Below are 21,950 nucleotides of genomic sequence, written 5' to 3'. Positions count from 1 at the left end.
GGTAGTCCTTGGCAGTGACGCGCCCATCTAGCACAAGTATGGGGCCAAGGGAATGCCATGATATGGCAGCCCAAACCATCACTGATCCACCCCCATGCTTCACTCTGGGCATGCAACAGTCTGGGTGGTACGCTTCTTTGGGGCTTCTGCACACTGTAACTCTCTCGGATGTGGGGAAAACAGTAAAGGTGGACTCATCAGAGAACAAAACATGTTTCAAATTGTCCACAGCCCAAGATTTGCGCTCCTTGCACCATGGAAACCAACGTTTGGCATTGGCACGAGTGACTAAAGGTTTGGCTATAGCAGCCTGGCCATGGATATTGACCCTGTGGAGCTCCTGACGGACAGTTTTGGTGGAAACAGGAGAGTTGAGGTGCACATTTAATTCCGCCGTGATTTGGGCAGCCGTGGTTTTATGTTTTTTGGATACAATCCGGGTTAGCACCCGGACATCCCTTTCAGACAGCTTCCCCTGCGTCCACAGTTAATCCTGTTGGATGTGGTTCGTCCTTCTTGGTGGTATGCTGACATTACCCTGGATACCGTGGCTCTTGATACATCACAAAGACTTGCTGTTGTTGAAGCCGCTTGCTTCCCCGGGTCCGTTGAGTCATGTGCAGGACTTAAGAGTGCAACAAAAACTTAGCCAAGGAAACAGAATTGAAAGTTTCACCTTTGCAAAAGGAGAGAAGTTGCACCAGCCAACACCTGCGAGCAACAACTCTGTCCTCTTCCTTGCGCAGGCTCTTTTTATTAACTTCAAAGGGGAGGGTCTCACAGAGTTACATGAGCGAATGACACACTGTTACATGAGCAAATGACACAGCTTAACAATACTTCTACCCTATATAGGGTTGCTTCTATGGCTGCCCACTGTACTGGTTCTTCCGGTCATTGCTTGCAGGCTGCTACACTACACTGGTTCTTCTGGTCATCGCCTGCAAGCCGCTGACCACAACCCCGAACCTTGAGCTAAACAAAAGGTTGTCCAAGACAGAAACCCGTCTGGCAAATTCCAAGAATTCCAAATTCTCTTACTAACAGGCCCGGTTTTGAAGCTTTCTGCCAGCTATCTTAAAAGCATATTAAAGCATATAAACACATGTTAAACCTTCATAAAAGTGTAAGAAACGGATCAAAGTTAATGCATTCCACATTCCCCTCTTTTGAACTCTTAAGAGTTCACCCATAAACTATTGCAGTAGAAAACCCTGAATTTGCTGGTTTGTTATGACACATTTTGTAAATACTTATTTGTCTTGTAACGGCAATAAGCAGTAAAAGAAAAAACACACATTTTCCTAAAAACAGTAATACTTCAAATTAAATCTTATACATGATGTCTTCTGGATTGGGAGAGGGACTCAACCACCACGGTGTGAGGGAAACTCCCAACACCTCCGCCTCTTCCTCTGCCTTGCGTTGTGTCGATTCTTCTAGCTTCTTTCTTCAGCTCTGAGGGTAGACTACCTCAGAGCTTTCACCTCCTCCCGGGGATTATTCTGCCCCTAGTGGAAGTTGCATTTCCCTCTCCTTGTGTGTTCCTCAGGTCCTCCTGGGACCTGAGGAAAAAAATCGAATTGCCTGAAGGTACACGGACCCAGAACCTTCTACTTCTCCCCATCCATCTCCACATGTAGATTGTCTGTAGGTTGTCTTTCTCCTCACAGTCCACCCAGCAGAGCTGTTGTCCTTCTCACAGCTCAGAGACACAGAGTCTCCTTGGAAAAACTGAGATCTGCTGGGAGTCATGGTCAGATGAGCTGCAAAGAAGTATAAAATATATAATAAAATATGGATGCATTTTGATTTTATTATTTCTGTTGACTTTTAGGACCTGATCCTCAAAACATTTGTTTCTATTAAAACACGTGTAAACTAATTAGTGTGTACAAAGCCGATCGTCACAGCAGGTGCAAAGCAATTTAAGATGTTCTTTCAATTTCATACCTATATTTTACGACCATTTCAGCCATTATCTAGGAAGCTTATTCTGTGAGATTATTCTGCTTCTGCTTCTTTGAAGATCATGTTTTATAATCATCTTCAGCTTAAAGAAATGTTGAAAAATTAGTCTGCAACAAACACAGGTCAGATTATACAGATTGGTCAAAAATGTCCTATATAAGGAAACCAGTTGATTGCATCAAAGTCCCGACAAGCAGCATTCACTCCTGGGGAACCGTAGAGCCACAGGGAGAGTCGTCTGCATTGTACATGGCTTTGCTGCAATCCCTCATACTGAGCAAGCATGAAGCGACAGTGGGAAGAAAAACCACCCATTAACGGGAAGGAAAAATCTCCGGCAGAACCGGGCTCAGTATGAACGGTCATCTGCCTCGACCGACTGGGGTTACAGAAGACAGAACAGAGACACAACAAGAGAAACAAAAAAGCACATTTGACATTAAATGTCTCTAAAACCAGATGGGTGTATAGATATCAGGAACAAGTCCAGTATCTTCACTTCTCATTAAAAATTAAACTGTGAAGAGAATCTGTCCCACAAATATCTGGGAGTTGTCATAGACAGCAAACTGACAATCAGTGAAAACACAGATCAGTTTAGTAAAAAAGCCCACCAAAGACTCATCTTCCTATGTAAATTAATTAAGCGTGGATCTGTAAAAAGTGAATGACCATTTTCTATAACTCTCTGATTGAAACTGTCCTCACTGTTGCTTTTATCACCTGGATTGTCAGTCTATCAGCTGTAAACTGTTCAATTATGCATTATGTGTTGTCATTTCTGCTTTAACTTTCTGTTCTCTCTCTTTTCTCTTCATAGTAGGTACACCTGGTCTGGCGTTCTGTTAACTGTGACATCATCCAGAGAAGACGGCTCACCCGCTACTACCATCTAATGTAGAACAGATTACTAGATCAATGTGTGCTTCTGTGCTTTTTTGTTTCTCTTGTTGTGTCTCTGTTCTGTCTTCTGTAACCCCAGTCGGTCGAGGCAGATGACCGTTCATACTGAGCCCGGTTCTGCCGGAGGTTTTTCCTTCCCGTTAATGGGTGGTTTTTCTTCCCACTGTCGCTTCATGCTTGCTCAGTATGAGGGATTGCAGCAAAGCCATGTACAATGCAGATGACTCTTCCTGTGGCTCTACGGTTCCCCAGGAGTGAATGCTGCTTGTCGGGACTTTGATGCAATCAACTGGTTTCCTTATATAGGACATTTTTGACCAATCTGTATAATCTGACCCAATCTGTATAATATGATTGAACTTGACTTTGTAAAGTGCCTTGAGATGACATGTTTCATGATTTGGCGCTATATAAATAAAATTGAATTGAATTGAATTGAAACAAGAACAGGATTAAGCACATTTTTTAGCAAATTGCTGGCAAAATTATAGGAGTGAAGTAACGCAAATAAGATATTTTTTTAAGAGTCCTACAAAAGGCAGAACACATAATTCATTGTTCACATCACCCCTTCCATAGTGAATTTGAGCAATTACCATTGGGGAGGAGGTTCAGACATCTTAAATTAATAACAAAGATGGAAAACTGTTTTACTAGCCATGCTATTATTCAGATAAATCTTAATGGTTATCAGGCTTGATTTATTCAGCATGTTTTAATTAATACTTGTACATGAACGCTTACTGATTTTATCGTTGCTAAATTCATTATGGTATTGTTTCTCAGTGTGTGGAGTATTGTTTATGTCTTCTTGTCCAACCGAGCTGCAAGGAGAATTTCCCTAAGGGGACACAACAAATGATACTTGACTTTAAAGTAGCCAATTTGTGACAATACTGCATTTCAATCTGTGGGCTAATGTGGCTATTACACATTTTTCAGTGAGACTGGGTTACCTGCGTCGTACAGTTTAATCAATTCATATGAGTCAACTTATCTCCATTTAAAGCTGCAGCTCACATTCATTTTCTACTATCTCAATTCATTTTACTCATTTTGGTTAAAAGTTTTCAAAGGTTTCCAACATTTACTGACCTTGGTGAGTCTTGCAGCACAGCAGTGATGTCAGAACTGGGGAAAAAGAAAGTCAGGTTATAGTTTCAGGTTTGATGTTCACAAAGACATCAGACACATAAACAGAGTATCTGTATGTAGATCTTCACCAACAGTTTCCTCTTCATGTCAAATCAAAGATGGACACATTTCCTGCTTTTAAACCTTTGGCTGTTATAAAATCATAACCCTGACTTATAAAACACATTTAACTTACCCAGCAGACACAGTAAGGATGTTTTCGTTGTCATCTTGACAAGAATCCTTTAAACCTGCGATGCATTGGTTTCTTCTGAAATGAGCCTCTAATCTTTGTCTTTAAATACCCCTGCTGTGGTTTCCTCTGCGCTGGTGGCTTTGCAACAACCTCGTCTCTCTCCCTTCACATGAGGTACATAAAGCAAAGAGATGTTAACATAAAAGCATTGATGCAAATCCAACAGTTGCCTTGACTGGAAATATGCATAAACTGATTAATATAGGATTAGTGGATTTGTGTTGGCCCAGTTCAATCATGGTAAGTGGGCCAGAGTGTAGCCCAGAACCAGCACATGGACTGAAGGTTGCAAAGCTTGAGTTATATGCATTAGAAGGTGACACGGGAGTGAATTTTCAGTCCTGTCCTATCCCACTCCTGGTAAAATTACTCCCACTACCATCCCGCTCCCATTCAGAATGTCTCCTAGTTAAATTCGGGCATAGAGTCTTCCAAAAATAAACTACAAAGTACGTGCTCTCTTCTCTCTGGACATTTTCTTTCATTTCGGTGAGGTGAAAACACAAAAAGCTTACAAGTGACTGTAATGATCTTGGCACTGATGCTGGTCCGATCACTAACTTCACACACCTGCTCAGCTCCGCCCCGTTTCTAATCAATTTTCATCTGTTCCACCTGCACCTGCCAGTATATAACCAGCCTTCAGACCAGATGTCAGTAGCAGATTATTTCGAGCCATCCAGTAAGACTAATCCAGCGTTCTGGCCTGATATCCTGCCTGCATGTTACCTGACCTTATTTGTCCTCCGTTTTCTGAGCCTGCATGACCCCTGCCTGATTCTGACTGCCTGCCTGTTTGCCTGAACTGTTCTGCCTCTGGATATGTGAGCTTGTTGACACCTGTTTGATTATCAAGCCACCCTGTTACCCGACCTGGATCTGAGCCCCAATACTGCCTTGGATTTCCCCTTGAATTCTCACTAGACCTCTGATCACCTGGCTCTGACCCCGGATCGTACCTCGGAACCTGGAAATTCCCTCAAAACCTTCTGCCTACCATCAGGCCAGCTGACAGCTTTGCTAGGGCCCGGGACAACACAGTCTTTTTGCCCCCCCTACACCTGCCGCCACCACACCACACACACACACACACACACACACACACACACACACACACACACACACACACACCAAAAATATAAATTTCCCCGTTGTGGGATAAATAAAGGATTAGCTAATGTTATGTTAAATAACACTTTTTAATAGGAAATATGCACTGGGTTCTTTCAAGGTCTTAATTACATTTTTTGTGTGGGCTCCAGTAACATATGATATATAATATCTACTTTGAAAGTTAACATGAACTGCTGCTGAAGATGACCACTCTTATCTACCTGGATGTTCTCTGGAGGACCGAAACGCCTCAGTCAGTGACGTCAGTCTGTGGGTCTGTCGACGCAATGAGAGAAGATTCTCTCCTCTCTCCGTTTCTGTCGCTCGGCGTTTTCTTGCTAATGGTTTTTCACGTGCTTAGATAAATTTGTTGTGTTTCCACTGAATTTAACAGGCTTTTAAAAAAGCATACAGGTTGATTTCATAAAATAGAGCTAAATGGCGCTTCTTTCCCTCTTCATGATTTTCCGCTCCGGCGGTCTCTCTCTCTCCGAGTCTGATCCGAGTCTGATTGGCGCCAGCCAATCTGCGTGCTGATTGGCTGGCGCAGCTGAGCCATGTACAAGAAGGGAGGGGGAGCAGCAAAGTGCCGTGACACAGACTGACAGCTGCTGCAGTCAGCGCGCACTGTCTGACACTCTGACCATTTTAATGGTCAGAGTGTCAGTTTTGGGCCCCCCTTCTGTCCTGGGCCCGGGACAACTGACCCGTTTGTCCCCCCCTGTCAGTGGGCGTGCCTACCATTGTCCTTACGGTTCTGTCCACCTGCCTGTCCTCTGACAACTGATTACCTACCAAAACCCTGAGGGTTTCCCCATTATGAACGGGAATTGTTGACGCTTCAGAAGCCTACCTTGGCTAACCATGGAAAGTGAATCTACTGTCACCTCCCCAGGTTTTATTGGTAGAGTTCAAGTTTTCCAAGAAAGCTTCAAATGGAGGCCTTGGAATGGACCAATGTCACCTCATCTTCCGGGAGCATCAATCTGACCTCGAAGAAGTCTTAAAGGTAAAAAGTGTCATAGTGATCACAGCTGGGCCTTCAAGGATGCAACAGAATTTGACAGCCAGCACGCCTCTGTGTGGAGCAGCAGGAGCTTCAAAGCCTCATCATTTTCCCCACACAGATCTCTGAAGAGCCAATCGTTAAGCAGATGTGCTTTTATTTTGTTGATCACCATGACCACAACCTCCAGGGACTGATGGAGTGGCAGGGACACTTTTTTGGCCACATAGTTGTGATGGTGCAGTATGCAGGGTACTATTAAGATGGGGGGCGGGGGTTGCTGCTTCAACAGGGTGGAGAATCCCAGGGACCTGCTGACCATAGCTGATACTCCATCTGTGGTGCAGCAATGATGTTCATCACCAGGATGTCCCTCTCCCACAGAAACTTAGTCAGGGTGACGAAGTTGGTTTCCCCTCATGTGTCTGTGGTCAGGTATTCCCTGAAAAGGAAATCATCCACCAGGACCCTCCCAAACACATATCGGACATAGGCCATCAGGGGAACGTCATTGTCAGTTGTGGTGGTCTCATCCTGCAAGACACTGAAGGGACAGCAGCAGTACTTGCACATAGCTGTCCCTCCGTGTCAGTTGACATCTCCAATAAGCTCCTGGCCTCATGGTCATTACTGAGCAGGATAGCCTTGGTGACTGATGCCATGTCGTGCTGCATGACGGTGGAGATCACCTCCTTTATTGCAGGAATAATAAGAGACTCCCCTACAGGGAAGGGTAAGCCAGCCTTTGCAATCATGAGTGCTGTTATCAATTGCCACCGACCCTTTCTCTGTCTGGTTGACGCTCTGAGAGGACACGCTGTTGATTGTAGGGCGCCTTAAATAATGATGACTATAAGAATGTCAAGTCTTTTGATGCCTTAAATTCAATTCAATTTCAATTCAATTTTATTTATATAGCGCCAAATCATGAAACATGTCATCTCAAGGCACTTTACAAAATCAAGTTCAATCATATTATACAGATTGGGTCAGATTATACAGATTGGTCAAAATGTCCTATATAAGGAAACCAGTTGATTGCATCAAAGTCCCGACAAGCAGCATTCACTCCTGGGGAACCGTAGAGCCACAGGGAGAGTCGTCTGCATTGTACATGGCTTTGCTGCAATCCCTCATACTGAGCAAGCATGAAGCGACAGTGGGAAGAAAAACTCCCCATTAACGGGAAGGAAAACCTCAGGCAGAACCGGGCTCAGTATGAACGGTCATCTGCCTCGACCGACTGGGGTTACAGAAGACAGAGCAGAGACACAACAAGAGAGACAAAAAAGCACAGAAGCACACATTGATCTAGTAATCTGTTCTACATTAGATGGTAGTAGCGGGTGAGCCGTCTTCTCTGGATGATGTCACAGTTAACAAAACACCAGACCAGGTGTACCTACTATGAAGAAAAGGAGAGAGCAAAAAGTTAAAAGCTGAAATGACGACAGTCATTTCAATGTAATACAATGCAAAACTGGAGAACAGTAGACTGAAGAACAGTAGAAATCAGTAGAGTGAGAAAATTAGACCCTGATGTCCTCCAGCAGCCTAGGCCTATCACAGCACAACTATAGAGATAGCTCAGGGTAACATGAGCCACTCTAACTATAAGCTTTGTCAAAAAGGAACGTTTTAAGATTAGTCTTAAAAATAGATAGGGTGTCTGCCTCACGGACCAAAACTGGGAGTTGGTTCCACAGGAGAGGAGCCTGATAGCTAAAGGATCTGCCTCCCATTCTACTTTTAGAGACTCTAGGAACCACCAGCAGACCTGCAGTCTGAGAGCGAAGTGCTCCGTTAGGAACATACGGGGTAATCAGAGCTCTGATATATGATGGAGCTTGATTATTAAGGGCTTTATATGTTAGAAGGAGAATTTTAAATTCTATTCTTGATTTAACAGGAAGCCAATGAAGGGAAGCTAAAATTGGAGAAATATGATCCCTCTTGTTGATTTTCATCAGAACTCTTGCTGCAGCATTTTGGATCAGCTGAAGACTTCGAACTGCATTTTGTGGACTTCCTGATAGTAAAGAATTACAATAGTCCAGCCTTGAAGTAACAAATGCATGGACTAGTTTTTCAGCATCACCCCTGGACAGAATGTTTCTAATTTTGGCGATATTCCTGAGGTGAAAAAAGGAAACTCTGGAAACCTGTTTAATATGGGATTTAAATGACATGTCTTGGTCGAAAACAACACCAAGATTTTTAACTTTATTACCAGAGGCCAAGTTAATGCCATCCAGATTAAGTGATTGATTAAGAACTTTATTTTTTGAAGACTCTGGCCCAAAGATTACAACTTCTGTCTTGGCAGGAAATTTAAAGTCATCCAGCTTTTGATGTCATCAAGACATGACTGCAGTCGAAGTAACTGATTGGATTCATCAGGATTTTTGGATAAATATAGCTGAGTGTCATCAGCATAACAGTGGAAATTAATCCCATGCTGTCTGATAATTTTGCCAATCGGAAGCATATATATAGTAAATAGAATTGGTCCAAGGACTGAACCCTGTGGTACTCCACAAGTGACCCTAGAGTTTGAAGAAGATTTATTATTAACATGAACAAACTGGAATCTGTCTGACAGATAAGATTTAAACCAGCCTAATGCTTTTCCCTTAATCCCTACAGTATGGTCAAGTCTTTGTAGGAGAATATTGTGATCAACTGTATCAAATGCAGCACTGAGATCTAACAGGACAAGTATAGACACAAGTCCATTATCTGAGGCCATGAGAATATCATTGGTGACCTTCACCAGAGCTGTTTCAGTGCTATGATGAGCTCTAAAGCCTGACTGAAACTCCTCAAGTAGGTCATTACTTTGTAAATGTTCACATAGTTGATTAGCAACTACTTTCTCAAGAATTTTAGATAAGAAAAGAAGATTAGATATAGGTCTGTAATTTACTAACTCATCTTGATCAAGAGATGGTTTCTTAAGTAAATGTTTAATAACAGCTACTTTAAAAGCCTGTGGTACATATCCTTTTACCAAGGATAGATTAATCATGTCTAAAATAGGACCACTGATCAGAGGGAATACCTCCTGAAACAACTTGGTTGGGATTGGGTCTAACATACAGGTAGAAGGTTTAGATGAAGCTAAAAATTTAGATAGCTCAGAAAGCTCTACTGCTTTTAAACAGTTCAGACACTGCGCAGGTTCTAAGGATTCCTCCAATGCTGCCTCACTTACTGAGGACGAGGTAATCATGTTTGGGAGGATGCCAATTATTTTATTTTTAATGGAATCAATTTTATTTATGAAGAATCCCATAAAATCATTACTGCTAAGAGCTAAGGGAATGGATGGATCAACAGAGCTGTGGCTCTGGGTAAGTTTGGCAACTGTATTGAAGAGAAATCTAGGATTATTCTTATTCTCCACAATTAATGATGAAAAATATGCTGCTCTAACTCTGCGAAGGGTCTTGTTATACAACAATAGACTGTCCCTCCAGATTAGGTAGGATTCCTCTTGGTGTGTAGAGCGCCATTTTCTCTCCAATTTCCTAACATTGTGCTTCAAGGAACGCAGCTCTGAATTAAACCAAGGAGCCAGCTTCCTGTGAATAATCACCTTCTTTTTCAAGGGAGCTACATTGTCTAATGCAGAACGCAATGACGAAGTCATACCTTTTACAAAGACATCCATTTGTGAATTGGAAGAAAAAACATTGCTGCCATCTACAGGGCATTTCTGCAATACAGAGGATATTAAAAAGGGGACAGACTCTTTAAGTTTTGATACAGCATTATCCGATAAAGATCTACTATAATGGAACCCTCTTTTGGGGGTGGAGAACTCAGTTAGATTAAACTCAAATGTTATTAAAAAATGATCAGATAGGACAGGGTTGTGAGGAAATACTCTTAATTCTTCACAATCAATGCCATATGTCAGTACAAGGTCTAAAGTATGGAGCCAAGAGTGTGTCGGTTTATGCACATTTTGAGCAAAACCAATTGAATCTAGGATAGTTTTAAAGGCTACACTAAGGTTATCACATTCTGTGTCAACATGGATGTTAAAATCACCCACTATAATAACCAAATCAGATAAGAAATCTGACAACTCATCCAAAAACTGAGTGTAAGGGCCTGGTGGACGATACAAAACAACAAACAAAAGAGGTTTTATTGCTTTGCAGTTTGGATGAGGGAAACTGAGGTTTAAATGTTCAAAAGAACTGTAGTTATTAATTGGCCTGGGACTAATTAATAAATCAGACTGAAAGATGGTTGCCACTCCTCCTCCTCTTCCCACAGATCTGGGAATGTGGAAATTTGAATAATTGGAGGGAGTTGACTCATTTATACTAACGTAGTCCTCTTGTAGCCAGGTTTCTGTAAGACAAAACAAATCAATCGGTTTATCAGAAATCAGATCGTTAACTAACAAAGTCTTTGGAGGGAGAGACCTTATATTTAATAGACCACATTTAATTGTTTTATTTTTAGGTTCAAGGTGAACCGTATTGATTTTTATTAGGGTTTTATGATTTGTTCCTTTTAGATAAGTTTTTGATCTGTTAAGTTTTGGCCGTGGGAAAGACACCGTCTCAATAGGATAATGGATGGGTAACAGTACAGAAGCTGCAGAGAGGTGTGTTAAACTACGGCTCTGCTTCCTGGTCTGGACCCTGGGTTGTCAGCATTTAGGAGAACTAATAAATCCGGCCAGATTTCTAGAAAGAAGAGCAGCACCATCCAAAGTAGGATGGATGCCGTCTCTCCGGATCAGACCAGGTTTTCCCCAGAAAGTTCTCCAGTTATCAATGTAGCCCACGTCGTTTTCAGGACACCACCTAGACAACCAGCGGTTGAATGATGACATGCGGCTAAACATGTCATCACTGGTCAGATCAGGCAGGGGACCAGAGAAAATTACGGAGTCCGACATTGTTTTAGCAAACTCACACACCGAAGCAACACCAACTTTAGTGACCTCCGATTGGCGTGACCGGGTGTCATTACCGCCAGCGTGAATAACAATCTTACTGTATTTACGCTTATCCTTAGCCAGCAGTTTTAGGTAAGATTCTATGTCGCCCGTTCTGGCCCCTGGCAGGCATTTAACTATGGTCCCTGGTGTCTCTAGTGCCACGTTTCTGACTATTGAGCTCCCAATAATCAGGGTCGGCTTCTCAGCGGGTGTGTCGCTGAGTGGGGAAAATTTGTTAGAAACGCAGACGGGTTGGTGGTGAAATGGGGGCTTCTGGAGGATCACTAAGTAAACTAAGTAAACTAACGCTAGGTCTATGTGGCTCCGCGCTAGCAGAGGGGCGGCTATCAGCTGGTCTTTCCATAGCACGGAGCCGGGACTCTAATTCTGACACCCTCGCCTCCAAAGCTACAAAAACACTACATTTATTACAAGTACCATTATCACTAATGGAGGCAGTGGAATAGCTAAACATCTGACACAGAGAGCAGGAGATAAGGGGAGACTTAGTCAGAGACGGAGAAGCTGAAGTAATAGTAGGAGAGGAAGCCATTGTGGAGCTAAAGCTAGGCTAGGCTAAAGCTAGGCTAGCGCCCTTCTACCACGCCAAGAGAGCAAACCGTGAAACACGAGGAGTTCCCAAGCGTGATGTGCAGCAACAGAAAATGTTTTAAAAGTGCTTATGTGTTAGAAACAGATGTTACAGCAAAGAGATTAAAGATAAAAGCGAGAGAATCTGGAGCAACAAACCGTTGCTCACGCAGTGAAAACAGGAAGTGATACAATATGCCTTACCGCAAACAGGAAGTGACGTCCGACCCTTTCTCTGTCTGGTTGACGCCTTGTCAGGTTGTTTTTTTTGCCTCATTAGAGAGAACCTGCTCACATAGCAGGCACGTCGGCACATGTACGTTCGTGGGTTGTGGAATAAACCCACAATTTATATTATTTGCATTGTGCTGCCTGCATTTCTCCCATGTTTGATTGTAATGTTGTGTGTAAATAAACGTGGTTACTTTATTGTGCTTGTCTAAGATTTCATTGTTTATTTACGTTTTAGCTCGTGAGGATGAGGTGACAGCTATTAAAAGTAGCATTTGTGTTTCCTGGGTTTTGCTGCTGCTTTGGTGGATTTGTTTGGTCATTACTATGGAGACCGTTCCTGCTCAGCTTTTCCAACATAACCAGGGAGCAGAGAAGAGATCCTTAGGGTCGACGTTGTGGTTTACTCCCTCTTATCCAGCAGTGAAAGCAGCAGACCCAGGTTCTTGGTCTCAGACAGCAGCTTTATTTTTAGTTTGGAGACCATTAAAGTTTAAAACGTAGAGTTCAAATGAATTTTGTAGAAGCCAAACTGTGGCACCCCCATACCAGCCCTTAGGTGTCCAGAGCCCTCAACAATGTTTATAACACCACCAGGGGGCAGTACCACCCCATTGAGGAACCATAGTGTAAATTAATTAATTCTGAAGCAAAGCAAACTTTATCTGTAACACAAATCCTATATTTTAAAGAAAACCAAAATATAAACATAGTGAAATTTATAATTATCTATTCAGTGTGATGTTTTGCTTTTACTCCGTCTGTGTGGCTTAATCTGCAGCTTCACAAGTAAAAGCCAAACTTACTCTGCTCACACATGACCCTCAGAGCTTTAATTCAGTCAGAGAATAAAATGAGTGATTTTTAGTGTTAGCCTCTGAAATAAAGTTTCTATTAATTTTAATGACATTACATGTTGTGCTGCAGTCCTCATCAGAGCCAATGTGAGGGTCTAAATTAAAGCCTCGTGTTTTATTTTGTTGAATCATTGCAGGTAAGTAAAACGTTATCATTCACCAGAATAATCATGCTGCTCTGCTCTTTGTGTATTAACTGTTATGGTATTTCATGACTAAATACCAGCTGCTGCTCTGACAAAACAAAACCAGCTTCAACTTGTTTGTTTCTCAACAGACAGATTTTATCCTCAGTTCTCTGGAAAGCATAAAGGAGCGGCCCGGGACTAGAAACCGGTCCTGGATGTTCTCCAAGCCCATCCCACCACCTGCATCTCTACAGTCACTTTCTGCCTCTGCAGTCCTGAAACAATCTCACATTATTAAATATGTTGTCGTTGTACATTTATGGTTTTAATTATGAACATGAAAATTTAAAAATCATAATTAATCATTCGGAACCCCAACCAAAACTGTATCCACAAAAAATTTATATTTTAAACTACACTAGGGGTTTTATGATGATTGGACCAATAGCACTAAATAATTAATTTTTAAAAAAGGAAATTGAAGATTAATTATTGTTAATCAAATCTAACAGAAGCATTGGGTTATGTTAATTGTGGTGCGATTTGGGAGTTTTCTAGTCTTAGTAACTGTTAATAATTGTGATCTATAACTGCCACTGGCAGTCAATAATTACTAACCAATTAACTTTACAATGGTTTTTCAACTTTTAACTTGAAAGGTATCATTACAGCGCCAACCTTCAGAGAGTGAATCTATCTCGTATAAAAATAAATACAAACAATTGTCTCTTTATCAATGAGAGTTTATAAAGCCAAATCACTCTGATGTAATCAAAACTACTTCAGTTACAAACAGCTTTACTGACCAGAAACACACATCTACTAACTAATATTCAAAGCTAAAATACAAACATGAAATTAAAATGAGTGAGCAACAGAAAAATTATAAAGCTTTACCAGCTGTTTTCAGACACTTAAACAGATAATCAGTGCTGATTAGATGCAGTACAGATACACCAGAAATTTATTTGAAATAAACAGATCTTTGGACCAACTTTGGACCTACCGCAGGAGGTAAAAGAGAGAACAATGACATGGTCAGTGCTGCAGGAACCTGATTCAGCTCCAGAGCTAGTTCACATACATTGAAAACATCTAAATTTGAACAACTGGTGAATTTATGGTCAGCTGGTTGCAACGAGTTACAGTAAACAAAAACTAAACAACAGTAAAATCCACATTCACAAGCTTTGCATGAAACTCAGTTTCCAATGAGGCAGCTGTTCAATACTTCAAGCACACATTGGCCGTCTAGGACCTACTTATACAGCCTGCTTAATGCTTTCCAAGCTAGGAAGGAAAATTAAACAAAATGTACTTCTTGTTGGGAAAGGTTTCAGAGGTTTGTTTTAGAAACAGAACATTATGTCAGTGTTACATTTATATCACTTGGTGATCAGGCAGACATTGACAGTTCTGTAAAAAAAAAAAGCTGCTGTAAACCAACCAGTTTCCAGTCTTGATTCTAAGCTACCAGCAGTTTCTCAACAACTCAGGATTTGAGGCAGTTTGTTCTAAATCTGAGGAGCATGAAAACTAAAAACTGCATCATCTTGTTTTGTTCTAGTTCTGAGAACACTGAGTAAGCAGGTCTCTGTGAAGACCTGAGGGGTTTACATGGTTCATACCTTACAGGGATCAGAAATGCACCTTTCAGACTAATACCAGAATCATGAAATCTAAAATATTTTCTATAATAAAAAGAGAGTCAACATAAACAATCAAGAACTGATCCGTATGGTCCATTTACCTGGTATTGGTCAGAAATCTGGCTTCAGCTTCCTGGTTGATTTTTATTGGTAAAAAAAAAACTGTAGCTGTAATCCAACCTAATGAAAATAAAAGCAGGCAGCTGTTTTTCTGTGCAATATTTTAAGAGGAAATGCTTTGTTTTGATTATGTTTTTAAGATGACAGTAAGCTGCTATTGTAATATATTTATGTGGCAGCCAAATGTAGATCCGAGTCCAAAACAAGTGTGGTCTGTTGCAGCTTCTTAGGTCTTTAGCTCCATTGAGTCTAATTGGAAATTCTGGACCTTCCACCTTCACTTATCATCTGTCATCTGCTCGGAGGTATATAATAATAATAATAATAATAATAATAATAATAATAATAATAATAATAATAATAATAATAATAATAAATAAATTTACTTTTCTTTCCTGCATCATCAGAAAATAGAAGAAACACCAACCTCTGTTAGAAGAAGCTCCCAGCATTCAGGGACAGAGTGATACCTGCAGGATGATTTTATCTGGGTCCTACAGAGGTATGCCTACCACTTGTCTGGGCTAGTCTGGAACTAGAGCTGGTTTGCATTGCTTTACAAAAGTTTTTGTGTGAAAAGGCAAGCTTGTTCGGTTTATTTGTTATCATGCAACATGTCCAGACCTGAAGCTGTCATCATGAAGGCATTTAACTGAACTTGCTGGTGTTCTTTGGATCCGTGTAATGATCCAGGTACTCTGTAGCTTTAGATCCCTGTCACACTCTGACAGTAGTAGAGCTTTCAGGTTGAGACATTTTTCCCATAAAATGATAATTTTCTTTATCATGCAACACATCCAGATCTTTTTGCATCTTCCAGGCCCTGTGAAGAGGTTTCCTGATGTCAGCGAAGCAGCGTAACAAAACAAATCAATCAAAAACAAAAACTCTTGATAAACTCTTTATTTCTAAATAAAATCTCCCATTTTGCTCATAATTTTCCAAGTTCCACAATGTACAATATGACAAACTCCAAAACAGCAAAACTGATAACAGCATATGACAAGACTTATCGAACATAAAAGACAAGAAAATGTGGATTTAAATGAAATTCATAACCAAACACATCAAGATCATGTCATAAGCTATTGTTTGGATTTTAAAATAAACACACCAAACACACATTTCATTCATCATGGCTAATTGGAAACACATCAGAGAGCAAAATAACTCAGCCTGCTGTGACTTTATTTGTGGTTCAAAGTTACTACAATTAGTCAACAAAAAAGCTTAACAGCATCACATCAGAACGAGTACAATCAGTGTCCGAAATTAACTTCCTGATTCACCGGCCAAGTTGGTCGGTAGATGTAAAAATCAACCGGCCAGGCATATTTTTTACCGGACAAAATATTAATCCTCACCAGACCTACATTTTTTCAAAAAATTAAGAGTGAGATTATGTTCATTTTCGGGGGTGTGGTTGGGGGCGTGGCTGACTGGACCCTGGAAGAGAAATCTTTGTTTCCAGATTTTGATAAGAAAATATTGTAGCTGATTATAAAAGACACAGTATGAATTATCAGATTCACATCCAGGCAATAAAAAAACACAACAGAAACACTACAGATTATCATTATTCTATCCATGTTGGTCTTATTTGTGAATGAGGCGGAGTTTCATCAAGCCTATGGTCCAACAATTCCCCTCAGCTGCCACACTTAAAGCATGCAGGGGTTCACGCTGCGTCTTTATTCATGATCCAGCTGCTGGATTTTACCCTGGTGCGCTGCACGCGAGGGATAAAAAGTGGGGAAAATGCATAAATAAAGACTCTAAAGGGCTCCTTTAGGGAGGAGAGAAGGAATGATGGGTCTGAGATGAAGCCTCTGATGTTACAAGTTCCTTAAAATGACCCTTAAAAGTGACCCTAAATTACATGTAACGTAATTTTGCTCACCTAAATCCAAGTGCAAGGCAGCAGCCCACCGAAGAACCGTTGGTTCTGTGTCGTTAAAAACCAAAGAACATGAAAAACAGCTACTTACTCTCCTATTGACTTTAATTGGGAGATTTTAGTACGAGTGGAAGGACATTAAACGCAGTGATTCACGCTTTGAAGGCTGGCCGCTGATAAAAGCACCTAGCTCCGAGAGGGGGGGAGAGGCGCAGAAAGAGCGGCGAAGCACAGAAACAGCACACGTAGTTAAAAAAAATGCAGAAACAATTAGAAAGGACCTTATAAACAGACTAATTGGCGTTTTAGACTGCATCTGGTTAGCAGATCTGGTTCCTGATCCTGCGTGCAGCCATGACTGGTTCTGAATGTGAAAGCAGCTGAACCAGCTCCGCAGAAGGCGGGTCTAGACTGAGATCATCCAGATGGGTTTTGTTATTTTTATGTTATTTTTATTTTATTTGGCAAAAAGATTTACTTGCCATGTGGCAGCTAGCCCTCTGACATTCACTCGCCAAACGGGAAAATTTACTCGCATTTGGCATCTGGCGAGTGTTAATTTCGGACCCTGGTTACAATATAGAGATTTATGGATTAACCTTTTGGTATTTATGACCCACTGACTGTGACGTTTGGAGAAGTCGTGGAGAATGTGGGATGGTTCTCATTAATTAAAATAACAACGTAGTTACTCTGTCAGAAGGACTTGCACGTACATGAATCAAACGGAACGGTCACAAAGGAGGTTTTCATGAACACAACGGGTGTTATAGCCGACATGATTAAAAAAATAATTCTGACAGCGTAGCAGAACGATTTGATCCAGTTAATCCATAACATTGGTGCCTTCCTGAATGTTCCCATAATGCTCGAAAACTGGCCTGGAAGAAAAAACAGGCACATGTGAACAAACAAAGAGACGCAAGCCTTATTTGAGTCCCATCCACAAATAAATAATGAATAAATAAAACTTGGCACATTCATTAAAGCCTTGCTTCATTACTCATAACTAGCCCGCATAGCAACCACTACTTCCTTTTTTTTTAGTGGCAACGTATGATGATGCTACGCCAGTGGCAGCTTCCCTAGATGTGGAGGGGGAAAAGTCATAACATATATAGATTTTAAAAGTATTATCAATGTCAGTTTTTACTTAATAGTACGTGGCTACATGTAATATGAATTATTAAAACAACACTTCTACCATTTGACTCATTTAATCGGGCATTTCCACCGACAGAACGTATCATTTCTCTTCTGGGGCTGTCATTTCAAGTGCCCCAGAAGTGTAGCGAAATAACCAATTGTATACTGTTGCTAGGGAAAATGAATAAATATTTGGCCAATCAGCATTGCCAAAATTAATGGCTTTGAGGCTCCTGGAATTGTCGCTCCTGCTACACAGTGATAGGTGATTTAGCTAGCAGTCAGTCAGGTAGTGAGGTAGAGATTATGACGATGACGACAGTTGAACTTGAAGTTCATTGAGATCTTTACTGAGTTACACTTTCGCGGGAAGGACAACAGTGGAAAAAATCTATTTATAGGAGCTGGGACCTGACAAACCTGAAATAAATTTAACGCGGCGAACCGAGGAAAAAGCTAAATTCTACAACCGAACTTTTAGCAGGAGTTGGTCCCAGCGTAAGTCGTGGCTGGCAGCCTGTGGGACAGCTAATGCACTTTTTTGTTTTCCCTGCATTATTTTTGAAAGTGACCGGAGTGATTTGACGTGGACACAGTCTGGACAGACAGACTTAAAACACCTCTCCATACGCATTTAGAAACATGAACTCTCTCACACACACACACATTTACAGAGAGAGAGAGAGAGAGACATACATTTTATAGCCCCATTAACACTACCCTGGTTAAACTGATCCATGCCGAGCTCGGTCCGAGCTTTGATCAGTTAACCAAGCTGAGCTTGGTTCTGACGACCGTTTATACATCACGTTAGCACGGTTTCTTGGTTCCTCCTCTCCTCCTAGTGATGATCTGCGGTACTACTGCTCTTTGGGATTGAAGGCGGGACCAAGCAAATCAAAATGGCGGCGCCTGTAACATTGAGGCAGTTGTGCTTGGTTATAATTGTGATACGTCGTTGTTTGCAGAGAGTCAGGGGAATAAGGCAACCATTGGTGAATTTACTTGACAGAGTTGGCTTTTGACAAACGAACATCTAATCTAACACCGGAAACAATGACAGACGCTGAGGTTCGTCACGCTGCTAAGCAGAATCATCACTGGAAATCATGTGGCACGGTAAGGAAGCTAGCATTTTATGAATGTCAGCTGACCGCAGGGAGATGAAGCGGTCTGCTCATGCACTCCTTGCACTGAAAAACCGGACCGAGCCCTACTATCGAACTGGTCTAGATTTAGCCCGGTCTGGTTGTTTCTGGCTCGGTTCAGTTCAGTTTGTTTTCCATTTACACTCCTTAGTTATCTCAGTTACCGAGCTCGAACTGGTCTCGGCACGGTTGAAAAAGGGTAGTGTAAACGGGGTATTAGGTTCCAACTCTCAAAAACTTACAACAGCAGTAGGGTTGATTCCTCCCAATTATAACCTCAATCCTCACCTCCGTAAAGGTGATCAAAACATCGTTTCTGTAAGCCAGGCCAACAACAGCCATAACTACTCCCCATTACACAGAGGTGTGGACCAGTTTTTGGCTTAATTTGAATGTTATATAAGCCATTACAAAGGCTTTGTGGGCAATAGTATAAAGCTTGATACTCCACATCACACCAGACATTTTGAATTGAGAAAGCTTTCTGGATATGAAGCGAAACGTCTTCAAACTTCAGAAAAAGTTCAGTTGTTTTGTTCTTTAGCTTTTTTGGAATGATTACTGCTCAGTTAATTTTACATAGATATCAGTGCTAAATGTTTGGGATTGAACTGATGTTGTAATATGATATCAAAACATTCTGCCTACTTCATAATGTTTAGGCTTGAAGTTTGAAATTGTACAAATCTGATATGTGGTCTTAAAGCTCTTGATGCAAGCCTGTCACTTTAAAATGTAAGTTAGCTTAAGAATGAAGCTGTAACTTTATTTATATTTTATTTGTTAGGGTATCAGTGTTAAAGAGCTAATGAAAACATTGGCTTTAAAGCATTTGTGAAATAAAATTTGGTATATGAATTAAGCTTTTATTCTCCAATCAACAGATTGTGCATCTTTTCAGGAAAAATAAAAGTCTGATCTCTTGTTCATTGATGCTGCTTAAGGTCATTCAAGTTTGGCTAATATTCAGTCAGCACACCACCTCTCCCTGTCTGTAAAGGTAAGTCCTCCATTCTAATTCACAACAGTCTAACCTTTAATGGCAATTTGGATAAGTACATCAGGAAGGTAAGTACAAAAATATAGACAGTTTATAGTGATAACTATAAACTATTCATTTTTGTATATAAATATTATGACACCAATGACTGTAATATAGATATAAAGTAACAGTTCCTTTAACTTTGTTAAAGGTGCAGTTGGCCGTGGCCAAAGGTCTGACTGGATTCTCCTGAACATATGAGCAGCACCGTCCCCAAAAGGTTGAATGATGTATGTTTCCTGCACCACAAAGAATTAAATGACCTACAAATAAGTGAAATGTTAAAACTTAACAATGTTTTACCATTTTAAAAGTTAAATGTAATTACAGTTAATGTAAACAAATTGCTTAAATTAATACACTGAATTAATGAAATCTTCTTGCCAGTTTATTTACACAACTAATCAGCACTGCAGAATAGAGATACCTAGAAAAATAAAATGTTAAAGACATATTTTTACAAGTGATAGTACAGTCAAAGCATTGCAGCCTGTAAATTATTATTTACAAGTCTTAAGCTATAGAGGAAATTTGAAATCCTCCTCATGGCAGTTACATCCTCATCAGACAACTGTTCTCCTTTTATGAGTGAATGCTGGTAGAACAAGGTTAAATCTCTCTGTCTGTCCTCACTTCATCACCAAAACGAAGATACTTTAGGAAGCCAGCGTTTTCCCAGCCACATACATTCTTCTTCTTCTTTTCTCTTAGGTGTGATCATCGATGCCTGTAGAATCAGCATCTTTCTTCCTAGGTGACTCTGACTATGGAGCGGTCTGGTCAGCCTCTGCATCACAGCGGCTGTCATCTGTCAAACACAAGACCACAATAAGTTTATTAAACAGCATAAAATATATCAAGACTACTTTAAACTACATTAACACCAAGCTAATAGAGCAGCAACTGTATCATTACTCATTCACATATTCATATCACACATTCCTTGCAGTTTTTACAAAACCCCAGGTTATGGGGTTAAGTACCTGGGATGTCATTTGTAAGGTTACACAGTTAAATTCTAACTGCAATATTTTGGGTTCTTTAAGATCATAAGAGGAAAAAATGAGTTTTCATTTTTAAGGTCAGATTTTACCACATTATACATTTGTAAATGTCACAGTACCAAACTGAATATTTAATTACACAGCTAAATGTTTAGTTTACAAACTAAACATTTACTTTGGAGCTAAATATTAAGCTTGTTATTTAAGTATTTAACTTGGAACTGTGATTTATTTATAGACTTATGAATAATAAAAATATGAATAATGAACCCTGCCTTTTATCTCTTATGACAGGCTAAATATATTTTGCCGTAAAATCTTTCATTGTATATCTTTACACACTGAACCCCATAGGTCTACCAGCAGGGATGAAACATATCCAGATAATAATTTACAGAGGGAAAAAGGCTAAAAGACGACAGGCTTCATGTGAGAGCGTATGTTTTATCAGGAGCGGCACAACCTAGGAATTAAGAGATATAGATGGCTAACTTAAACATCCCTTAGCTTAACTGTGTCTCCTCTCCTCCTGACGCTTCTCATTTTCAATGGAACTTCGTAACCCAGACACTTTTCTGCCGTTGTGTGCTCTTCTGTCTGTCTTTTGTCCACAACATACAGTCGCTTCAGTGGTTTCTTCAGATCTAAAGCTTTTAACCACAGGCGAAGGGATTCCTCCTTCTTCGGCTGAGGGTGAAGGAAGTAGGGCGCCTCGCATCCGCAGCTCTTGTTTACGGTTGATGATTAAAACACTCCTGCCCTACATAAACCTTTCTTTTACACCCGTTATT

At 40.7% G+C, this 21,950-nt stretch overlaps 1 long non-coding RNA gene across 1 annotated transcript; it reads right to left on the bottom strand.

The window, feature by feature from the left end:
- Positions 1 to 581: 581 nt before the first annotated feature.
- LOC118559307 lies at positions 582 to 15,428 on the bottom strand. The gene is made up of 4 exons (XR_004928768.1): positions 15,350 to 15,428; positions 4,205 to 4,367; positions 3,970 to 4,005; positions 582 to 1,766 (listed from the first exon to the last, which is right to left on the bottom strand). It is a non-coding gene; the product is annotated as an uncharacterized LOC118559307 (long non-coding RNA).
- Positions 15,429 to 21,950: the final 6,522 nt, after the last annotated feature.

The sequence above is a fragment of the Fundulus heteroclitus genome, unplaced genomic scaffold, assembly GCF_011125445.2.
Source record: "Fundulus heteroclitus isolate FHET01 unplaced genomic scaffold, MU-UCD_Fhet_4.1 scaffold_267, whole genome shotgun sequence".
NCBI classification, from domain to species: domain Eukaryota; kingdom Metazoa; phylum Chordata; class Actinopteri; order Cyprinodontiformes; family Fundulidae; genus Fundulus; species Fundulus heteroclitus.
Note: the sequence above shows the minus strand (reverse complement) of the source record. Positions and strands in the feature narration are given on the sequence as shown.